This window comes from Muntiacus reevesi, chromosome 12, assembly GCF_963930625.1.
Source record: "Muntiacus reevesi chromosome 12, mMunRee1.1, whole genome shotgun sequence".
Taxonomy (NCBI): Eukaryota; Metazoa; Chordata; class Mammalia; order Artiodactyla; family Cervidae; genus Muntiacus; species Muntiacus reevesi.
The window spans coordinates 39,478,955-39,493,313 of record NC_089260.1 but is presented as its reverse complement, the minus strand read 5'-3'; the positions used below and the strand labels follow the sequence as shown (position 1 = coordinate 39,493,313).

At 41.1% G+C, this 14,359-nt stretch overlaps 1 protein-coding gene across 5 annotated transcripts in view; it reads left to right on the top strand.

The window, feature by feature from the left end:
• The first annotated feature begins 482 nt into the window (after positions 1 to 482).
• The window catches only part of ZFHX4 (zinc finger homeobox 4), a 201,877-nt gene continuing 188,000 nt past the window's right edge, over positions 483 to 14,359 (top strand). For 4 of the 5 annotated variants that reach the window (XM_065902516.1, XM_065902515.1, XM_065902514.1 and 1 more), the window contains exon 1: positions 483 to 886. The gene's annotated coding sequence lies outside the window, so the exon portion shown is untranslated. Of the gene's footprint in view, positions 887 to 3,067; positions 3,192 to 14,359 lie in introns of those variants that run through there. The other variant, XM_065902513.1, reaches the window with a different exon arrangement.

Sequence of the window (14,359 nt, the reverse complement as noted above, 5' to 3'; positions counted from 1 at the left end):
ACACTCCCAGTGCCCTCACTCTCCTATTGCTGCTTAAAGCTCTCTAGTAAACACATCTCTGGTCCGATAATAATTACTTTGCCTCATTAAAATGAGAAAAAAAAAATTCTTTTTCCGAGTGGTTAAAGGGCACGGCTTGGGAGGTATTTGTGTTTTATTTTCTCCCCCTCCTTGCTGAGTGTGTGTGTGTGTGTGTGTGTGTGTGTGTGTGTGTGTGTGTGTGTGTGTCTAATGAAGTTTGGGAGTCGCGCGCACAGGGGCGCGTGGGGTGCGAGCCCCGGAGGTCCCCCGTCCCTGCCCTCTCCGTGGTCGCCGCGTCCCGGGCTCCCGCCGCAGCGCTCCGAGCTTCGGAAGCCGCGAGGCTCCGGGGCTGCTCCGAGTCCGGGCTGCGCGTCATTTGCAGTCTGGGGAATGTTGATCACCTCACTAATTACACCTCTCTCTCCCCCCCGCTCCCTCTCCCTCTCCCTCGCTCTCCTCTCTCATTCCCAGAGTGCATATCGGGAATAGACACACAAAGACATGCGCACTCAACTTAATCAGCCATTTTTTTTAAACAGGGCTAAAACGATAATAATTAGCAGAATAAAGACATATCGGATTTTCATTTCCTTTCCTCCTTTTCCCAACCCCTTCACAACCAAACAGCGAGACCGCGGTCGGCACATGCTTTAACTCCTCCCGGATCCCCGAGGACCGCTCCATGCCCCCCACTTTCTGCTCCAGCGTTTTGATTTTCACCCAATAAAGTTCGAGGATTATTTTTTTATTTTATTTTTTTTTAATGAACCCTCTCGTTTTACTTGGATGTGATCAGCTGTAAGTAAAATAAAAGCAAAACAAAAAAGAGGCGAAGATCGAGTAGGAACTGCAGGGGAAATGGAAAGTAAGTTTTTTCTTTAACTTTTATTGAGTAGTTTGTGTTAAATTTAGGTCGAGTATCGATTATCTTTCCAGCCTGATCTTGCACAATCTTTGATATTTCGCTCCCTCTCTCTCCCTCTCCGCCTCTCTCCCTCTCTGCCCCCGGCTCGCTCGCTCTCGCTCGCTCTCGCTCACATCCCCTCAGCCCGACCATCTCTTCCGCTCTGCCCCCCTTTGCTATCTCTTTCCCCCCTTTTTTTTGGCTCCAGGATTTGCTCCGCGGAGGGAGGGAGGGGGCACTGAAGGATCTGATTTTGCACTTTCTTGCGGGGGGGGGGGGGGATGCGTTTTTCGGGATTTAACTTTTGGATTAAGTGGCGGATCATCCACGTTTGGCCGAGCAGTTTTCTCTCCTTTTGCCTGTCTTTTCGGGTTCTGTCTCCACCGCGAGCCCGGGGCTTTCTCGAGGCGCGGGGAAGCTGTCAGCTCCGCGGCCCCGGGGACACTGCCGGGGGCGTGGGGGGGGGGGGTGTGAACCCCCGTGCCCCGGTCGGCATGCCCCCTTCCTTCGCACCCCTCCTCCGAAAGTTTGGAAGGTGGTCGGTGGGGGCTCGGAACCCCTCTCTCCCTGTTCCCCTACCCTCCCGTTCAGCCTCGATTTTCTCCTCCTCTCATCATCCACCGTTCCCTGGCTCAAGTTCCGCGAAGGGCGCTCGGTGCGCGGAGGCCCGGTGCTCCGTGCGCCCCAGGGCAGGGGGTTCCGAGAGGCTGGGGCGCGTGCCGGGGCTGCAGGTAGACGCCGGCCCGCCTGAGCGCGAGGCGGCGCGGACTCGGGCGCCGGAGGACGCCGGGCAGTTCCGTTAGGAGGCAGGATCGCCGGGCCTCGGGGCCGGGGACCCGCGAGGCGGCCGCAGCTCTCTCCCGGCGCTTTCGCCGCCGGGTGTGCCTTAAACCGGAGGACAGCTGCCCGAGGCCGGGGGTCAAGAATCTGGTTTTTGTTTTTTTGGCAAAGGGCAAAGGGTGTGTGTGTGTGTGTGTTTATGGTTGGGAGAGCTGTGGCCGGTTGTGAGAACTGATTTATTCCCCAGCACCCCCGCCCCTCACGTCCCCCGAAAGGGGTTCCAGGTCTACAAACGAACTTCACCTTCTTCGCCTCTCCGGGCATCAAGTGCGCCTTCCGGCCCGGAGCAGCTAAGGGAAGAGGGGCTGGAATGCGTCGGGTCTCGCCTTCCTTCTACTTCTATCTCGTTCCCCCCTCCCTCCCAGGCTTTCTGTTCTTTTCGATCGGAAAAATAATAATAATAAAATTTCTCCTGGAATTGGGTAAAGTTTCTCTGCCGATGCCCAAGTTCCAGAGGAATCCCCACCCTGTCCCCCTCCCCCCTCCGCCACCCCCACCCCAGCCCCGAGGACGGTGCACTGGTTTGTATTTCTTTTGTTACCTGCGATCCGGGCGGGGGGCTCCTTTCGGCCGCTCGGGCTGGGGTCCGGCCCAGAGCGGAGGCTCGGGCTGGCGCCTTTGGCCGCGACTCCTCGCTCCCGCGCGGTTGTGGTGAGGTCTTAGCTACCGTTCGGTGAGACACCCTCCTTGTAGGTACCAGAGGTTCAGATCGCGAACACGGATTCCGCCCCCCCCCCAACACACCCCGACCCCTGCACACACACACACAGACACACACACTCACACTCAACACACACTCACAGACACACACATTCTCCCTACTCCCCCCCCCACCTCCGGCCCCCACCTCGCCTTTCCCCTCCCCCCTTCCAAAAAAAGCACACACACACAACAACAACAGCCCCCCCAAACCAAACAAAAACCCAAAGACAAGTTCACTGGCGGAAGATGGTGGATTGACACTGACTCAGTCAGAGGCAGGTTCACCAGGAAATCTGGCGGTCCCGATTTCTGACAGTTGCATTTCCTCTCCTTGAGTCCTCCCCCCCCCCCCTTTTTTTTTATTAACTCTGTTCCATGTTTAATCAAGGATCATGTAGATGGCAAAAGGAGAGACAGAGAGAGGGGAGAGAGGAAGAGAGAGGAGAGAGAGAGACAAGAGACAGAAGGAGGGCTTTTTTTTTTTTATTGTGTTCTCCTGGATTTTCAGTGGCTTGATCCCTATAAACGTGGAGTGGTTAAAGCTCATATGTAGTATTATATTTTTAGTTGGGTGGATGGATGGAAGAGTCAGGGAGAGGCTGCGGCTGCCGCTGCCTTTTCGGGTGTTGCTTAGATTAAGGCTGAGACTTGGCTGCGATTGGGACGCGACAGTGACACGGGCATCGATCGCTTCCATTGAGAGCAATGCAAAAACACAGCCCGGGTATGTAACACTCTCGGTGCCATCAACACTTGTTTTACTTTATATTTACTGGCGAAACTGACAGAGCAAGCTCAGACTTTCTCTCTTTCTTTCTTTTTTCCCCCTCTTTTCTCTTTTCTAACTGAAGAATAAAAACAATTGGGTCTAGAAGTTGTTGGAAAGGATGCTTTAAATACAACAGAAAGGAGAGATTGGGATTATTTCACTATCTCTATGACTGATTGTATTTTAGAGTTTTTCTTCTCCACAGAGGAGCATGTTAAATAAAAGGAAGGTTTTCTTTTTTCCTTCCTCTTCTTAAAAAAAAAAAATCCTTAAGGGAATATTTGATAGTTTTCAACCTTTGCGGTTTCAATCAGCAGGAAGGCACACAAAAATAAAAGATGGCTAGCCAGCTGTTTTAACCTCTTGCACCTGGCTTCAGTGTGGGGATCATAAGGTTTATACAAGTTAGTTTTTTTTTTTAAGATTCTAATATTTATGGCATAAACTGGGAAGAGAGTATCACTGTGTATTTATTCAGTAGCTGGTTGCTTTTGGATTTAAAAAGTAAACTCATATTTAAGTGTTTTCTTTTTTATGGCAATGAAGATAGAGTCAATGAAATATGGGGGAAATACCATAAATCTGAAAAGTGAAATGTACCTAAGGAACAAAGAAAGGTCAGGTAAGCCAGCTGTGTAAGTCAAAGCAATAGCACCAATTGTAGGGTAAACAGGGAGAGTGGACTCTAGGTCTAGGAAGTGAAAGTTGCCACTTAAAGTTAAAAATGAAGGAAACATGTTCAGCTTTATTGTAATCTTTTGCAGTTTTTAGCAGATGAGTCCAGATCTGCTCATTAATTTTGAGCTAGTTGGATTATTTTAAAAGATGCTGCACCAGCAGAGGAAAACATAAAGGAGGTTGAGAAAATCGCTGTTTAATATTGCAGAATTTACTGCTTCCATTCTGACCATGAGCCTAAATTTACACAATGAAATTTGATTATCTCTAATAACAATATTAGATCCTGCACTGGATGGATGAGAATTGAGGTGGTTTTGTTGATTGCAAGGGTTTAATGTTGCATTTCAGAATCTGATGTGGTTTGGCCTCCCTTCCATTAACTGGAAAACCCCTGAGGTTTTACAATTATTTCTTAAAGATAATACATTTAAGATTGCATTGGTAGGCTGAAGAAAAGTCATAAAGGCAAGAAGGGAAGCCCTTAATAACTCTTGAGATTCAGACATGTTCAGCAGTTAGATTGGCTCTGACTTCACCAAGGGTCGACAATGTGTCATTTCCACGAAGCCAAATTGCCCTCTGCCTATATGATATTAATGTGCAAATCAATATTTCAGGGATTAAATTTCCCTTCTTCATTTTTTATGGTTTCTACCTCAATAAGTCTCAAGTCTATTAGAAGAGGCTGGATGATTTAAAATCTTTCACTGCAGAATGGCTTGTCGTCGTAGTCTTGTTTCACTAGACCATTTTAGGAATTTTGTTATAAAGACTAAGGGCATCCTAAAGAAGTTGCAAGGCAATGTAGAGGCAAGGTCCATAGCCTAAAGTCCTTGTTCGATTAAGAGCTAAGAAGTATTGAAAATATAATATATATGTTTATGTACTATATGTGTATATGCACACATACATTCTGCTGCTTTAAAAATATTATGTTAATCACCTATTGATTAATTTCAAAATCAATTGAAGTTCCTTTCTTATTAGTGACTTGTTCAGCATTCTTGAAGACTGTGTTAATTTTCTTAAAGAGTATACATGGATTAGCTTGGTTGTGAAGGTCTTTGGGAGGGATTTTCATCTAGCAATATTTTCTCTAAGAAATATTTCTAGAAACCATTGTTGTGAGAGTAATAACCAAGTATTGTCATCTGCATCGTTGTCATGACTATCATTGCATTTGGGGCTGAGTGATTTAGCTGCTATCTGTTGAAAGAGGCCTTCTTCCATTCACTTAATATTAGTTCCTAACACTTAGTAGGCACGATGGTTCTTTTAACCCTCTTGGAGAAGCACTACTGTAAAAGAAAATATGTGATTTGACGAGAAATAATACAAAGCAGAAATTTGGGAGGTCAGAATAAAAGATTGTGACTTTATCACATAATCTTGGGAAGGCCTACTGTCTATCATTTGGTGGTGTTTTATAGTCTAAAACCATCTGGACCAAGTTCCGCACAGCTGCACGAATTTCATATGTGATAGAACATTTTTTCCATTCAGTGTGAAATGTTCCTTCCTAAAACACGTACACCAGACTCGCTTAATTTAGTCTGTTAAAAGAAATGCACATGAAAAAGGACAAAAGGCTCTTTAATCTCTGCAAGCTGTTTGTTTTTCTTCAAGATTCCTGTCTGTTTGGGTTTGAAAAGTCATGTTTATTGAGGAGATGATTCTGAGGTGTGACATTAAAATAATATATGATTTTTGGACTGGTGGCCACGCTCCTGCTTCATTTGCAGAACTACTTTTTATGCCTGTCAAAACACAGAGTTAATCTATCCTTATTTACAATTAATCTCAATAAAATTAATCTTAACTATGCTTTATTCAGTGGCTTAAAATATCTAATTATATTCAATTAACTGCTGTCATAGTAATTAACATTGCTTAATTGCCTCTGCATATATTTATGTAAAGCTCATTAGGTGCTGCTGGCTCCTTTTTCCTTTTCTACTTGCTATTTTTGCTGTTGTCAAATCATTTTCATCTCCCAGTGTTCAACAATGTCAGTGACAGCAACTGCTTCCTTCACATTTTTCTTGAAATGAGTGTTATTACTTACCTATGAGTAGATACTAGTTATGAGTCTTTAAAGATGAATCCACTCCCCGCCCCCCAACCCTTCAATCACTGTTCCCTTATCCCTGGTCCCTAGCACACTCACAAAATATTTTCTGTCATTGTTGCTAGAAATATGAGAAGCCAGGTTAAGCTTTGTGTTTATAAATGAGGAGCCTTTCTGTGTCTGCCTAGGGGCTGTACCCATAGGCAGAGTCGTTTTTTTTTTTTTTTCCTCTAAAACCTTTCTAAGGGTTAAAGACTTGGCCAAGGTTCAAACTGAAAATCGCCCAGGGAAAGTGCATGTGAATATGTACAAGTTTCATGTAATTAGTGCTTAATTATATTAACATATGCAAATTGTCAACTTAGAAGCTTGTTGAGCTGGCAAAGATCAGCTAGGCACAATTGCTGTATTGTTCTGAAACAATAATGGATTTCAAGTTGGATTGTGGAAACACATAACTAGCTATCTAATTTAACTCATACCATGGTGAAATTTCATTAGTCTCCATGGAGATTGGTTTAATTGTGCTGACTAATGTTCTGGGCTGCAGAATGTCCTAAAAAGAAAGCGTTGTTTGCCTAATCCACCTTACAATGACACTTGTTTGTACATGTTTCCCTTGTGTGAGAATTTGCATATGCAAATAAATAGTTTCTCTGCCCCATTTGTCATGGCTGTTCATTACCCATGGAGAGGACATTGTTACTAGGCTGTGACTGAGTCTCCCAAGACAGGATAGTGTCAACCAGTCCAGCTACATTCTTTCATAATTTGTTTCTGATTAATAGACCAGAGTGAGTCTCCGTGTCTTTGGGCATCTGCAATGGGAAGGTCAGTTCTGTCACAGAAAAGAGTTTCTGCAGTAACTGAAGGACTTTTTCTTCTTGTGATTCTTCCCCTTTTCCCGCTCATTGGTTCACATAATCATATTTAAAATAATGTATTCTTACTCTCAGAATGCCTCTACTAATAATCTCTAGTTTCCTAAAGCAAAAAGATAGGAAAAGAAAGGAAATTCTGTTATTGGAATATTAATCCTGTTTTTGACAGAAAGGTAAACTGATATAATTGCTTTTCAGTTGAAGGAATGGGGGTTTATACAAGTGTGAAAGCATCGGAAAAGGATTAGCATTTTTTTGCATAATGAAAAGCTCTGTTGAATAGGGTTCTGAATGGCTGACTGAATGACCGAGATGAAAAGAAGATGAAAATGCAAGCTCCTCTTTCTTTATGCCTATGCTCTGCTCACTCTAAAGTTATGTTTGTCCAAGACTAGAGGAAACAAGCAGGGGCTCAGATTTCAGCAACTTTATAAGATGCCCTGAGTTTTCATCATCACTGGGAAGTAATATGTATGACAATAGTGTAGCTAGAGAATGATAAACAGAGGTTTGTATATAGAAGAGTTTTCAGAAACATATTAGGCTAGCCAAATATTGACTATTGGGTATTGAGAATTCCCAGCACTTTGCTGGCATAAAGGTATTTCAGAAGAGGCCAACAATATGGTGTGTATATCTCATTTAGTTACTTCTGCCCCTTCCCTCCACCCATCTGCTGTAAATAGTTGTTTCAGCTGGTAGAGCACTTCACTTGGGAAAGAGTTGTGTGTTCTGATTTTTCGGCAATGTTGTGTTTTAAGTGGCCTGTCAGCTTTGGGGGCTGGGATGGGCTGGTAGAAGAGGACACAGCGTTATTGTCTTAGGATTTAATTCATCTTCATGTTGCTTTGTAGGTGTATCATGTATTCCATTTTGAGATAAGTCTTTTCTAATGTGTCTAAGTACTCTTGGAAATATTTGCAGTAGGGTTTTCCCTTGTTACTAGTTAGGGCTGTAACTGGTTATCAGTTGCCTACGTGATCAGGGCTCTTAATGATGTTTCTTCAACCATAATTAGGGCAGTTAAAATACCGTAAGTGTTAAGACACTTTCAAAGGTGGGAATTGGCTCTTTTGTACATATGTAAATCAACTGCAGTGTGAATAATTATTTACATGTATACATTATAAACAAACTCTTTCCGGTTTGGGGGTCACCACAAATGAGCTATTGAAGGCTGCCCCGGAGTAGGATTGAAAGATTCAACCAGATATTAAGCTAACTTGTTGTGTTACTAGATTGTAGAACTTCTATTTGCCTCATCACTTTAACGGTTCAGTTACTGAGGTACTATTAAGATGGTTACATGGAAACTTGGGAAATCAGAAGTGTTTTCACGTAAATTAAAATATAAGGGTTGCCTCTTGAGTACAGAACATTGTAAGGGGAAAGTGTTTGATCTCTGTTATATAAAGTCACCAAAATTCTTTACTAGAGCCCTTTAAAAAATTTGTCAAGAAATTCTGGATTGTTTCAGAAACTTTTATGGTTAACTTTATGGATATGCTTGCAAAAAGTCTTAAAAGAACAAAAAAATCCACATGGAGGCTATTCTTTTACATGCAGCAGGGCTTATTAAGGTATTTCCATAAGAAAAATGTGTTAATTTAAAAAATAAATTCATTTATATTTTAAGACATTGTTAACCAAGCACCATGTGTTGTAACTGGCAGCTTTCCAGTCACCATGAAGTGGATCACACATGGGTTAATAGTAGCTTATGTGATGTCTGCATTCTTAGGAAATGGGCAAAAACCCAGGGTATTCTGATATCAAGATTTTTAGGAATCAGACAGAAAGCAGAATATATGTTTATATGTGAACAGATGGACACATGTGAGAACTAAAAGTGCACAATTTCTCTTGGCACTTGTTTTAGTTATCCTGATGATATAACCAAGATCTTAGTGCACTCACAGTCTTTGATGGCTAAGGACAAAATGGTCTTTTAATGAGGGCTCAATGGCATTATTTTCTTGCATACGGATTGTTCCTCTTGTGATCTTGGGGGATTTGATGTTCTGTTAATTCCCTAGTTTCAGAGGTTCACAAGTTGCCTTGAAAGTTTGATATGGTTTCATGTTTGACATACAATCCTCAGTTCAGGAATGGCTGCTCCCCACTTCTCCTTACACTTTTCAAGGCTTGTAAGTAAAATAAAATATTTGCCATTTGGAGGCACTTTTGAATGTATGCACACAACTTAAAAATGGCTCTGATATTAAAGTCGTATTTGGCAAACCGCTTATCTCTGATATAATTAAATACTTTAACATTCTAGAGATTGAGAAAATAAACAAATATAATTTAAGATCTGGGCAGCTTGACTTAGTTAATATGTCATAATGCCCTGATAGGTGTTTTAGTCATTCAGGCCAGGGGTTCACACACTATCATCATATATTTAGATGATTGATCATTTCTAATGTTTGCTTGTCCTGGGGAGGCGACAGTGCACAGTTGATAATTTTTGAATGGTATGCATTATAGCACGTACCTCTAGGATGAAGTTTATAGGTTCCATTGTGTCCTAGCTGTAAAAACAGAAAGCATTCTGCAAGCATTTACTCAGATCTAAATCATTTTAACCAGGGAAAATTGACTTTTGGGTTAAAATATGCATTTTATAACTGTCCATAAAATTCTTTTCCTTCACTGTAAAGAAGAAAGGAAATCCATAGCTTCAACAATGTTAAAATGCAAAAACATATGAGCTGGTCTATGCCACCTGGTTGTATTGTTAATAACAAAACAAAACTTTCTAAGAAAGAAGCCCATAAAGAATCTTAAAATTTGCTGATTGGAAGGATAAATTGAAGAGGCCCAGTCATTCCCCGAAGTACCTTCATTAAACCTGAAAGGCTTTATTAATGTAGATTTTCTACAGTATAGTTCACAGTACTTTTCTCCCATACATTTAGGAATAAAGCAATTCTTACGTAAAATTTCCTGGGCCCAGAAATGAACTGAGAGTGAGTCATCCTTTTTGGTTTAGTAGATACAAACTAGGAGTATAGACATAACATGCACGCACACACACACACGTCTATGCCCCCTTTCCACATTAATGTCTCTCTTTCCTCTTTAGATGTGTTTATAGGCATAGCCTGAGCATTTCCTTCTGTAGACTAAATTTCTTTCATTTTCTAAGAACTGGCCAAGAGGATCACAGCAGAAAAGAGCAGGTAGGGTATAAGACAACTGGAAACTATCAAAGGGCTCATTGCTGGGAACTGCCTTAGACTTCTTCAGTTCAATCAGCTCATTTTAAAATATGAGATGTTAAACTCTGGAGAAGTAATTGTTGAGTAAGCCGGCAAGGTAGTTTCATGTCAGGAGAACTCAGCAGTCCGCCGCTAGGACTAATGGTCACTCAACTATATAGGCTACTTGAAAAAGGGTTTGTTCTATGAATGAAGGCAAAGCTGGTGAAAATGGGGAAGAAAAGAAAAGGAAAATGGGCCATGGTAATCCAACAGTGATGCTGTCTCCTCTGAGAGACTGAATTCTCTCTTACTGAAAGGAGACCAGTAGAATCTGGAGGGCCTCTAACCAGTATGACTGGAAGCATATTTTTGCATGACGTAGGAGGTTAGGCTAGGTACTTTGAATGGGTAAGATGAGTCTATGATTCATAAAAATACTGATGATCTCAGTGACTTAAAGTGTATTCTTAATAACCATGAACACGGTGTGAAGAAGAAAGAGGTTTCTCTTTTGTGGAGGGAAAGTAAATGAAGACAGTGCTGTGATGTTTTAGAGGCAGCATAGTGTACAAAAAGAATGACACTTAGTTTAAAACCAGACATTCTTTTGATTCTGTTTACTTTGGATTCCTTTTTCCTTTTTAAATGAGACTGTTTATTTTAACTTAAATCTTAGATGTTTTAAAATCTACTCCATTTTTTGACAACTCTGTGACCAAATAGAGGTCTTTTTAGATCTATAAGACCCTTGGGTTAAGTTCTTGTTATAGATGACCTTATCTAAGTTATTTAATCTTTTCGAGCCTCAGATCCCTCGTTTGTATTTCAGAGTTGCTGGAGAGCTTACCTAAAACTAATGTGTTGTGAACATAAAAGGAAGTGAATATATACAGGGCTGACACCTTATATTTCCCTTTTCATTATTTTCAATAGTTGGTTTTACTATATGCTCTCCTGAAGGGTATTTGATACAGCAAATCTATATAGACCTTTTGAGTTGAGATGCCCCCCTATCTCTCTCTCTCTCTTTTTTTTTAGTTTTACAAAATTTTATTTATTTATTTTAATTGGAAGATAATTACAATATTGTGATGGCTTTTACCGTACACAAACATGAATCAGCCATAGGTGTACATCTGTCCCCAAAGGGAGGGAGGTAGAAATTAGGCAAGGAGGATGCCTAAGGGGTAGGGCCAAAGGGTAGTCTCCTTCTTATGTTTTCTCATTGGCGGATACCTTGATGATATCTAGGTGGCTATTCCTCCACCTTATTATCTGCTTCTCCTTCGTCACAAGTTGCTTTGGTTCTGAGGGGCTTCTAGATGTTTTCAATGCACTTCTGGGGTCTTTTTATAAGAAGCAAATTAGAACAGAAATAGTGTTTAAATAATGCAAACCTTAGTCTATCTACAGGAACTCAAGATTCCAGACTGTCCATTATATACAATAATAGAAGAGACTACAAAGCTTATTTCAGAGTTGAAGTTGACCCTTCTGGTTTCTAAGTCTTTGAATTAAAGGTTTTTCCAAAGCTAGATTAGGTGTCATAGAATCCCTTTCTATATACTTGATGTTATGATATTTTGATGTGCCATGAAAGAAGAATAAATGCTATTTACCTGGCACCCTGCTGACCAAAATTTCTACCAACCTAGAGAAAAGATCCAGTTATTAATAACCCAGGGATATTATAGAACCCGTAAATTTTCTTATAGGGATTTTATAGCCAAGTTATGAGTCTTCTCTTGGCGTATCTCATGAAGAAGACCACAGTCCTTTATCTTTCCATAGGGATGAATTACGCAGAGGAGGACTACCCACACTCAAAGATGATAAGATTCATGATAAGGTTTAATAAATTTATAAACACAATTTTCCACCATCTTAATATATCTCTCTTATGGTTTTTCTTTTTGATTTTTAAATTCATAATAATCTCCCATTGTGATACATGTAAGATACACACTTAAATTACTGTTTATATTTTTGGGGGAAATGTAACTGTATTTTGGATAACAGTTTCCCGGATTTGAGTTTGAAATTTGCTTGACATTTATAAATAGTTAGTTAACAATCTTTGCTCAAGGTTTGCTTAAAAATAAAAGTGTGTGCCATGCCTATGTTCTGCTTATTTATAAGTGGCCCTGGACTTGACAGTTCATCTGAAGAACATTTATTTAAGACTAAGCATTGATTGCATACTGATAGAGTAAGGATTTATTTCATTGGAAGAAAATAATTAGCATCTTAGCATTTTTCAGAATGTGCTTGTTTAAGCTTCTTCTCAAATAAATTTCAGGCTTCATGAGGGCAGCACCCATATCTGTATATTCACTGTATTCACAGTGATGGACACTATTGGCAAATTCTTGGTAAATACCTTCACTAATACATGAAAAAAAATAAATGAGTGTTAATTACAAACGTAAATATATTACTTCAGTTTACTATACTACTGGAATCTGCCTCTCCTCTTGAAATCTAATTGTTGGAAAAAAAAAATGCAGCCTTAAAAACATCTGGGTCTGTCTGAGAAAATTCCATAGGGAAAACTATCTTCCAGCATAATCTAAATGGGTTTTTATATTAGAACCATAGATTGTTGCAGTCAGAAGGCATACAGCACAATCCCCTTGTTTAACCCATAATGAAACTGCAGCTCAGAGAAGTTTCTGGGAAACATCACACTTCTACAGGGCAATGAGAATCCAATGTGTGTGTGAGTGTGTGTGCATTCCCTTTAGCAGATTGTTGAACATTTTTTACCTCAGTTGGCTCAAGTCCTCCCGTATCCAGAGATTCTATAATACCGGGAATAACTTCTGTGATGCTGGAGATATTTTCATTTGTGGAATTCTTCCAAGCAAAGGAAGATTTTCAGTTGGTCCAGTTTCTATGATGACCACAGGGTCAGCTGACCGCCCTGGGATTGGAAAGCTTAACTGCTTGATATAGGACAAGAATTGCCTGAACGGTGACAACTTGCAGGAAAAATGGGGTGGGCCATTTCATTCTTGAAATGAGGCAGGGTGCAGATTAGGAATCGTTGTGGTTTGCCAGAAGTTGCTGGTCCTAGAAGCCTGTTTAAGTGCTCACTGTCAACAAGGAAATCATGGGCAGCACTTGAAGTGGCTCACCTCTGATTTATTCATAAACCTCACACGAGCACTTGGCTTTGTTCTTGCTCTAGTAAGGGGGACTGATGCCAATAAGCACTGGAATAAAGAGCTCCTCGCATGGTCCAATAGTGAATAGCACTTTACCTCAAAGCCTGACCTCCTTTCCCAAGGTCTGTTATACCATAGTCGACTCTGATTGGCTGTGTGTCTTCTGTTGAATTGAGAGAAGAGGTTATAACAAGCATCGACTCTGTAAACGCCATCGTATACATAACAAGACCTGTGTAACTGGAACTTGGGTTCTAACTTAACCTAAAGGTTGTGGCATTCACGCTCAATGGAAAAGCTTCCTTTTCCCCTCTTTTTAAAGCTTGAAGAGTTTCACATTGAATAATGGTCAGAAAAAGATTGCTTCTTTCTAATTGAAAAAGACAATGACCTTGGAGGGAAATGGGTTTTGACAATCCCTTTCTCCATTAAAATGAATTTAGAGAGATTTAATAACGTAGGGAATTAAGGGTTCGAGAGTAAAATCCACCCTACGCGGGGACAGAAACAAAGAAATGGGCTTGTGGATTGATTAGCCGTTTTTATCTGAGAAGCTTCATTTTTTATTTATTTATTTTTTTGGTGCCACTTCACAGATCATGCTCCAGCTGCCCATGGGAGGGGAAGGGGCCTTTAAGAGACAGTCCGCTGGCTGGTCTGCTAGGGCAGAGGTTGAGTCAGGTTACTTAAATCCTCAGAGCAACATGCTAGTCTTTTTTTCTTTTTCTTCCCCTTCCCTGATCCTGTCCACTCTGGCTTCCCTTTTCCTCCTTTTGATGAAGTTGGTCTCTTACTCCTTGAAGTGCATATATTTACACAAAAATTTCCTCAAATTTTCACAACACATTAACCCAGAAGAGCCATATTAGGAGATGGTGATGAGAGTTAATGATATATCTTTAGATAAAGCCTTCCTCCCGTGCAGTCACATCAGAGTCATCAGCTCATTTGTCATGGCTGAAGTGAAAATGTCAGGACCAATGAGTGTATGAGTGCTGAAGGGGGCGAAAGGGCTTTGGGAGAAAGACATTTTTGTGCTGGGAGTTGGCCATGGCTTAGATTTAGCTCCAGGGAAATACTGGGATTAGCCAACACTGTGTACAAATCCTTAGCATAACAG